The 9,707-nt window shown below is 43.5% G+C and overlaps 1 pseudogene; it reads left to right on the forward strand.

The window, feature by feature from the left end:
* The first annotated feature begins 2,028 nt into the window (after positions 1-2,028).
* The window catches only part of LOC143004077 (signal transducer and activator of transcription 1-alpha/beta-like), an 8,151-nt pseudogene continuing 472 nt past the window's right edge, over positions 2,029-9,707 (forward strand).

Here is a 9,707-nt window from a genome sequence, read left to right on the forward strand (position 1 = left end):
GGCTCCCACCAGGGGTACGCGGAGGTATGCCGCAGAAGAAGAAAAAAATCTGAACGCTGAAAAAATTGAAATGTGACTTGAAATAAATGTTTGCACATGGCACACTACTAGCCCTTACCGATAGTGGCGCTGAGTGCAAACGTCAACTAATAGCTGACTATTACAGGCTAAAGTTAACTGTGGGGAAAAAAAGTGTGAGCGGTCCAAATCCACTTAAGTCGTGGCTCCAGAGGTGAACTAAAAGGACGAAGTCTGCGGATCAGGAGGAGGATATTTTAAACAGCCTGAACGACGGTGAACGGAGTGTGAACGTTAGCAGCAACATAAGCAGTGTGAAGTGTCCACAGCACAGGTAGCTGGCTGCAAAAAGCGAAAAACAATACAGAAAAATGACCTGAGTTAAATCAACCTGGGATTCTGCTGGAGCAGGACGGAGGACGAGCCAAAGCCACAGTGTGTGGTATGTGGTGATGATCTCAGCAATGAGTCCATGAAACCATCGCACCAAAACGGCATCTTACAACAAAACACACAATGCTGAAAGACAAACCAGTGGAGTTTTTTGTACGCAAACGTGATGAACTGAGGCAGTCCAAATGCGCAATTCAGTTCCGTGGTGCACCTGTGGTTAAAGCACAGGAGGCTTCTTATCGTGCCCAGCCTCCGCATAGCGAAAGCAGGTAAGCCGCACACAATTGGTGAACAGCTGTGTTTACCATTAGCAAAAGAGTGTAAATTTGGTGCTACTTTCAAATGATGCAGTGTCGTGGAGAATAGGAGCCATGGCAGATGACGTTAAGACAACACTGATTGAACGCATTAAAAATAGTCGCTATTATTCCATCGAACTGGACGAGACTACTGATGATGCAAGTTTTGCCAATTTACTTGTTTATGTCAGATATGAGCATGATGGTGCAGCTTAGGAGGACTTTCTGTTCTGTCAGGCTTATAAAAGTTATACATAGTTGCCAAAATGCTGTGTGTTTGGTTGGTTGTGTTTTTGATTTATGTTCTCACATGCTGTGTGTGTGTTTGTATGTATGCGTGTTTGTGAATGAAATGCAGTTGCTATTAATGTTGTCACATGCTGTGTGTGTGTGTGTGTGTGTGTGTGAACATGCTGTGGTTGTAGGAGGGACTGCCCCCTGCCCCATATAGGAGAGTTGTTCACATGAGAGAGTTCTAGTACCAATTTGTACAATGTGGCTGACAAAGGTCAAACTAAATAATATTCTTTTGAGGAATAAAGTTTCTTCCTGTGTGTATTTTGCATAGCAGCTGAATAGGGTAGGCCTACGCTACTGTATTTTAACATCGGCCATAGTGGTGGTACTTGGAGAGCCAAATATTTTCTGAGGTGGTACCTGATGTAAAAAGATTGAGAACCACTGGATTAAGTCATTCAGGAAATACAGCATAAACCACGCCCACTCAACTTTGGCAGCCAATCATAGCAAAAACTGTAAGGAACATGAAAACACAAAGATGAAGCTTTTATCTGGCTTGGTCCGAACATTTCACGTGTACAATTTGGGGTTTGTCCTGTAGATCATGCCCCACCTGCCCACCATGTTTCATTGAAATCGGTCAATTACGTTTTGAGACATTCTGGTAAAAGACAAACGCCAACGAAAATATGAGACAGGGAACAATTCAGTGTTTTACCGATGCATCACAAAAGCCTGGCAGTGAGGTTGCAGTTCTTTGTTTCAGACAGGCAACAGTTTACTCCGTATGGCTCAGTGGCAGGAACTGCTGAGGTTGGACTCGGCTCTCCAGGGCCAGGTGATCTAACTGTACGAAACAAAGAGATTCCCCAGAAGAATCCGCCACCATCTGAGCGTCTGGATCGAGGGGCAGGACTGGTGAGTGGCGCGGTGTATTGTAATGTAATCGACCTAAGCCAGAGGACGAGCAGTATAATGCAGAGGTTGTAAATGGCTAAATCACTTGAGGATATGAACCTTCCTGTCCCTCTCCACTCAGGGATTTGGCAGCCCTTGACGAACAGGAAGCGTATAAAGTATGAAGGTCAGAGAAACCAGCAACATGTATGAAGCTGAGCAATATGTTCGACACACTCTTTATCTTTAATCTGCTTTATTATCAAGCAGCCACACGTTGAGGTATGATAAGAGAAGAAAGTCCAATCTTTTTCTCTCAGGGTTGCAGCAGTTCAGAGTTTGACAACCGAGTCAAAGAGCTGAGGAGGCGAACCTGGGTAACGTCACCTGCAACTCAAACTCTGTATATTTAAGGCTGATGTACAGATTTATGCCATCGACAAGCTGGTAAAGTATGTGAAGTACGTGACGTTTGACTCAAAACCAGGAAGTCGAGCGGGAAATCAAGTCTCTCGAAAACCTCAACGACCAGCTGGACTTCCTACAGAGAAGCTATCAAAGCGAAGGTACGACACCAGACAGGTGCAATACATTCCAAATAGTTTTTTATAGGTTTATATTTCTAATACCATCAAAATGTGTCTGAGGTGTTCTGTGTGGGCTCATGCTTTCAGTGGAGCAGCACAACGTTGTCATCAAGGTGCCTCCGGCTGTCCCGGAGAAGGAATGTCGAGATCAGACCAACTTCATCACACAAACAAAACAGGTAGAGATTCAGTTTGACCTTCATCATCATCATCATTACAGGCATGCATGGTCATGTTGATGCGTAATAATGCAGATTGGATGATTTTCACCGCAGTTGTTAGCTTAGAAGTGATTTAGCCTCTGACCTTTCAGCCCTTTTGTTTGATTGATGTTTCTGTATTTACCCCCCAGATTGTGCTGCAGGAAATAGGGAACATATTGACATCGGCACAGCTGATAGTGAACGATCTCACCGTGGTGGAGCTGCCTGGGTGGAAGCGCAGACAGCAACTGGCGTCCATCGGCGGGCCTGAAGACACCTGCCTCCTTCAGCTGCAGACCTGGTAAAACATTACTGCTTCAAATATGCGACGTCACACCACTTATACTCCACACTATTGAGATGTCACACCACTAAGACGTCACACTATTGAGACGTCACACCAATAAGATGTCACCCTCCATGTTGTACGACTGATGACTCTTGAGTGTTCTCGTGTGTTCTTGTGACATGGTCCGTGTAGGTTCACAACTGCAGCAGAGGCGCTCCAACATGTCCGCCAGCAGCTGCAGAAATTGCAAGAGCTGAACAAGAAATACGATTCCAGTGACGACTCCAACCTTCTCTCAGTCATGGCAGAAATAGAGGCAGCTGCACTTTCCATGCTGACCAAACTTCTTTCAAAGTGAGCCTCCGTATTTAAATGTCCACAAACGTACCGATGCCCGCACAGTTCTGCTGAGCAGGAGGTTTGACGTGTCTGGCTGTGGTTTTGCTTTGCAGTGCTCTAGTGGTGGAGGAACAGCCGTGTATGTTGACTCCACCCCAACGGCCTTTAATGCTTAAAACTGGGGTTCGTTTCACCATGAAAGTCAGGTAAGGCTGCACATGACAAACAATGACTTGTACTGTGCAGGATCATCAAGAGAAAGTAACTCATCTTGGAAAAAATGCAGAGTATATTTCTGCTCATATTGATTGTATATTGATCTATCGTTTCTGTACACATGCATTTAAGAGCTCTATGGTGTAGTGCAGCGGAAAGTAACCCTTAATATCCTCCAATAGAAATGGTCCTCACCAAACATATTTATCAAAAAAGATCATTTCTAAATGAAAAGAACTAAAAGGTCACAGGGAAATTTGCTTGACTACGCAAGCACTCTGTCGCTCTCTCTCTGCCCCTCTCTGCTTTGATATGCAAATGTGCTTTTATAGAGAGGACTTGCACATTTTTCATTTTTTAGGCAGCACATGTGCACCTGCATAATGCTCACATGCGGGATTTTAATGAGGATTTCAGTGAAAAAGTATATTCATCAATGTATGAAAACTATCTCCAAAATGTTCCATAACTGCAGCTCGTTGTCATGTCAGATGTTTTCTTCAGTAAAGGCATTCAGCAATAAAACATTTTCTTTTTAAATTTGAAATTCTTCAATCAGGTTCCTGGCAAATCTCCCGGAATTCAAGGGCCGCATTCAAGTCAAACCTGAATTTGACAAGTAAGTAAAAGACAAAGTGTGTGTCAGCAACTGACACACAGTGATAGAGTCTAAGTCTTTCTTGTTTCTATTCTAGGGATGTGGAGGAGGTCAAGACCATAACAGGGTAGGAAAACAGTAAAGAACGATGACATCATCATGGTTTTTAGTCATTGGTTTCGGCTATGGTTTGAAAATGGACACATAGTAATTGACTCCTTTGGTGCTTGACGATGGTCCTAGGTTCCGTCGCTTCACTTTCACCAGACACGACAGGAAGGTTCTGGATGTGGACACGCCAAACGGAGGCTTGGTGGCAGAATTTGGGCACTTGGTATGACCTAATCAAGCCCTGACACACGGCTTTACTGTAAACCACATGTGACTAGAGTCTCCTACAGTTAGAAGTACTTACCTGTCCAAACATGAATCAAGTTGCAATCTGTCTCTCATGCTTATGATCTTTGGGACACATTTCACATTTCATCTAAATCTCCTCGCTTTTCTTTTAGTCACTCAAGGAACTCAAAGGAAGAATCAAAGGATCGAGTGATGTAAGAAACAAGTTCTGATTTCAAAATGTCAATTGTAGCTGTAAATGTACCTGTTCATACGTATGTATGGCCTGCAGTCAGCAAAATGTGTGTGTTCTCCCTCAGAATTGTCTGGCGGTCATCGAGGAGCTCCACATCATTAAATTTGAGACAAAGCTTCAAATTGCTGGACTGGAGTGTAACATTGAGGTGGGTACCATCTGGTTACGCTGCAGATTGGAACAGCACAAAAGCAAAAAGGAACATTGAGTAGAAAAAAACAATTCTGATCAAATGGTGTATAAATAGTGTGTATTTTATTTTATTTGACACATTCATAGAACAAATACAGTGTCTGTCATGAGTCACCGAGGTGGCTTTGATTCAGATCTCTCAGGCTGGGCTGTGACTGTTAGGATTTGGAAAGTTTCAGATGGAGTAGCAATAACAACATAAAAGTCACACTTTTCCTGCACAAATATGCCTGAAGTTTCACAAACTTGCGTCAATGTTTCGACTCTTTATGACAAAGACGTCCACATTAATATAAGAATGTTACATTAGATCGTTTAATCGGGCAGATATTGCGGGAATGATTCTGCTTGGAGGTGAAACTCTGTGACGTGAACATCAACAACAACAGCGTCATCGCATTGAACTGTTCGTCGCTGGTTTGCAGGTGTGTTCAGGTCAATGTGATCAATAACACCACAGCGTTTTGCCGCTTTTTCGCATTACGCCATCGCCGGTCTCGCGCGTAATCACCCCCGGCTACACGTTGTTATATATGCAACAGAGCGAGTGGAGTAGATCGCTCTGCTATGGGTAAGATGCATAAGAACAGGAGTCTCCAGCATCTCGGCCCTCAGTCTGAGGAGCCGCACACTGAAGATCAGATCAGGATCTTGATCAACGACCCGCTCCAGAAGGAAAAGGAGCATTACCAGCTGCTCCAGGGGCGCCTAGAGGAGCAGAGGGGCGCAGACCACGGAGTGGAGGCTCAGACATCACGGGTTTTGGCGGTGCTGGAGGAGAAGAAGCTCCAGGAGGAGACAGTGTGCATCGCGGAGAGGGAGAAGGTGGACGTGTACGAGGCTGCCGCGCAAGTAGACGCAAAGATCTTGACCGTGGGCGGCAAAGCGGACATGGATCCGCTCAGAGACCCAGAGGTTTCAGTCATCAAAGAGGAGAGCTGTCAACTGATGAAGGAACTGGCTTGTGAGAAGAAGGAGCCCGAGGACCTGAATCTGACCATCGGAAAGCTTCAGACCCAGATCTTTGGTCTGCAGGAGGAGAAGTCCCTGATGAAGAAGCAGCTAGCGCTCAAGGATGAGACTCTGTGTCGCATGGACCTCATCAACGAGTCCCAGAAGATGGAAATCCTTGAAAAATGCAACATAATTTCAAAGGCTGATGGCATCAACAGGAAGCTGGAGGAGACCCTCAGAGAGGTGACGGGGGTGATGCAGACCACAGATCGACTCCTGGCGGACATGGACGCTGCTTATGTGCAGGCGCTGCAACGCTTTGAGGTCGAGCGGAGTAAGTGGGACCAGGAGAGGAGCGACCTTCTGAAGGACATCAGTGAGATACAGGGGAAACCTCCGAACAAGAAGCAGCAGAACTCCCCGCTGAGGAGGTTCTTCCAGTTCTTCAAGATGGGAAAGAAGTGAAACTCAAAGGGTTAAAATGACCTTTGACGCATTGTGGTCACTACAGTGAACAGTAATTCCAAAGCCGTTTCCTGTTAATGCAGATAATAACACTAATGAGCCTATAGGGCGCCACCTCCTGCTAAGTTTCTGTAAATACAACCAAGTGTGCCGACCTCTGCAGGAATGTCTGCACAATCCCTCTATAAAAGAACATTTTGCATAAAGAAATTCACGAGATATCTTAAACTACTTGTCAGATATTTGAAATATAGAAATCTTCTGATGAATCATCTGTCCTGTAAAGTGGACATCATGCCTCAATAATATATATTCCAAATAAAAACACAGATTGTTGTGAAACTACTTCATTCTTTAGCGTCACTTTTTCTGTGAATTAGCTCTCTGTCGTTCCATCATCTGCAGCTTTCATTTATTTTTGTTTTCTGCATATTAGGCGATTAAACACTGAAGAAGAGACACTGTTGCTATTTTTTAGTTTTTACACTTTTTTCTTTTGGACACTTTTCCCACCACAAAGGTTGACGCACTTTTATTTAAAACATTGTTGGCAATGAATGGAGAAAAATCCAAACTCGTGGTGTGCTGTGATTTCAGTCCTTTATGATTTTAACCTCCTGAGACCCATCGTCCTCATATGTGGACGTTACATTTTCCTTCCCTACACCTTAAACATCATTGTGCTTAACTTAAACATGTTTTTATTTTTATTTTTTTTTAATATATTTATTAGGTCCCATTAATCTAACATAGCAAGGAGAAATGAAAAATGCATACAAAATTAATGTCTGTGTCTCAGGAGAATATAGCTTTCAATAACATTGTGTTTTTGTTACTACATGTGAGGTTTGTTTGAACTCTCAATCTGTCCACTGGCACAGACACTTCAGTAACTGTGTGAAACATTTATGTGAAAGTAAAATGCAGGCAAAATATCTTTTTTACATTGATAAAGAATGAATACAAACTCCCAAAAAACTGAAACTGATGACAGTGTATGTGTGTGTGCATGTGTTGCTCTAGGCCAGCTCTCTGCCTCTGGTAGTCATCTCCAGTTCCATTCAGATCCACAGTGCCTGGGCCTCGATCATGTGGTCCAACATGCTGCTCACCAGTGAACCCTGGGTAAAAAAACCACAACACACACTCACACAGAAACCAACACAAACCTGAGGCAGTGAAATGATGTCATTTTGCTTTGGTAGGACCTGTCATTGTTTCTGGACCCACCTGCACTCACATGGCCCCAGCTGTCTGAGGTCCTGAGTTGGCAGTTTTTGTCTGTCGGTGAACGGGAGCTCAATGAAAGCCAGCTTTCCGTACTCAGAGACAAAATTGTGGGTGAGTGGACAGCTTGATATGCACATTGTCACCCTCTAGTGAGAGATTTAAACGCTGTATATTTTTTTTGAATGATCAAATGTGACAAACAGGCGGAAATGACCAATTTTCCATTTAGTCGCTCCATATTATATGAATAACTGCAATATCTGTAATTAAAGGGGTGTGTTGTTTTCTTCACAGATAACCCAGATGATCTTGTCCACTGGAAATAGTTTCATAAGGTGGGTGAGCAGCTGGAGGCTCCATGTAGTTCACAGCACTTGTAGGAATGCTTAACTCTGCGGAGCCGCAGGTCGTGATAGGTACAAAGCTGAAGCTCTTTCCACAATGATCCATAAAAGCTTGGCCAGGTTTCACATGTCACAAGTGATTGATCCATATGATGATTCATGTGTAATACTGTAATCTAGAACACTTCACTTAACAGTACCATAATCCTCAGGTATCGTCATTTCGCAATAGCTCAAAAGCTCAAAAACAGTGATTTATGCTGTCGAGGTGCTCATTGGACCTGATCTCAATCTGTTTGTGTTTACATGCGTTCCTGTGTGGACAGAATGCTTGGATTTGGATCTACGGCATCCTGGATTTGATCAAAAAGCACATGAAGGATCTTTGGAGAGATGGGTAAGAATATCTCATTAATCATAAGTGTACAAACAAACAGGACTATTGAAACATTTCTGATCATCTCAAGAATGAATAATTATACTACAGCCTCTAGTTGCCGTCATCTATTCTCTTAAATTGTCTTTGATATCCCATTGTTTGATTTTTGTTGTGTTTTTCTGTTCTGTATTGATCTCTTAGGTACATCATGGGGTTTGTGAGTAAGAAGACAGCAGACCTCATGTTGCGGGAGAAACAGAGCGGAAACTTTCTTCTGCGATTCAGCGAGACCAACAAAGAGGGAGCCATCAGCATCAGCTGGGTCCAAAATCGCAAAGGAGGTACAGAGTTGCTCACTATGAAGCCTTTGATAGGTTGTTGCATCGTGCTGGGTCGCTTTCATCCATCCTACTATGTGTAAGTCACAGGGAGACATCCTGTGTAAACCAAGACAGAATCAGAATTTTGCCTAACAAAACCATGTTCTTGAAATTGAAAGTGTAACAGATACATTTTGAAGGAAAACAGCAATTCTCACGTGTTTACTGATCTCTCTTCCAGAGGCCGTCATACGTGCAGTAGATCCTTTCACAAAGACAGACCTGGCTTACATTTCTCTGGTCGAAAACATTAAGATGTACAAGGTGAAAGACAACAGAGAGTACAGGAATCCTCTCCTCTATCTCTACCCAGACATCCCTAAGGACGCCATCTTTGGAACCTACAGCGAACCTGGTATTGTCTTTGTTTCTCTCTTGAAAATGAATCACTTTGCTCGCCAAGGACAACCTAAGTACATTTGTTTAACAATGATGTAAAGTCACAGTAACAGAAGGAGGTTTGCTAATTGGTCATTTTTACCAGAGAACAAGAGGAATTCTTCTGCTAGCTAAACATGTGCGGTCATAGCTAATGAAGCTAGCTAGCTAGCTAGCACAAATCAGCTATTTTAGTCAGTGCCGTGTACTGGTTAGTGAAATATGACCTTTGTGACTTTTGCATGTCAGCGCCCAAGAACACAGGCTATGAGAGCCGACCAGACATCCCCGTGACAACGTAAGTAAGATCATTTAACATTAACATTGAACAGATGTTAACATGCGTGTTCAAACTCTGACTACACTTCAATTTACGCAATACATTTGAGCTTGTGTTATGTGATTGTACATGGCGCCCTCTATGCTTCTCCCCCTGACAGACAGACACTGTCCCTCCCCTGCAACGATCCCACACCTCCACGGTATTTAACTGCGGCCATGCCAATCATGGACACTGACACTGACACTGACATGGACATTACGGTAGGTTGGACACTTCCATTGTAGTTAGTTGAGATGTTCTGCAATATGTTAGGCCGGATACCTAGTTTGTGTTAATGCGCTACTGTATCCATGCAGCCTGCAGGCAAGTATGACTGTGATAACCTATTGGCTGATGTTGACCTCACAAATGGGTGAATTTAGACTCCA

This window comes from Genypterus blacodes, unplaced genomic scaffold (genome assembly GCF_046128005.1).
Source record: "Genypterus blacodes isolate CSIRO-AG114 ecotype Tasmania unplaced genomic scaffold, CSIRO-AGI_Gbla_v1 ptg000008l_1, whole genome shotgun sequence".
NCBI lineage: Eukaryota > Metazoa > Chordata > Actinopteri > Ophidiiformes > Ophidiidae > Genypterus > Genypterus blacodes.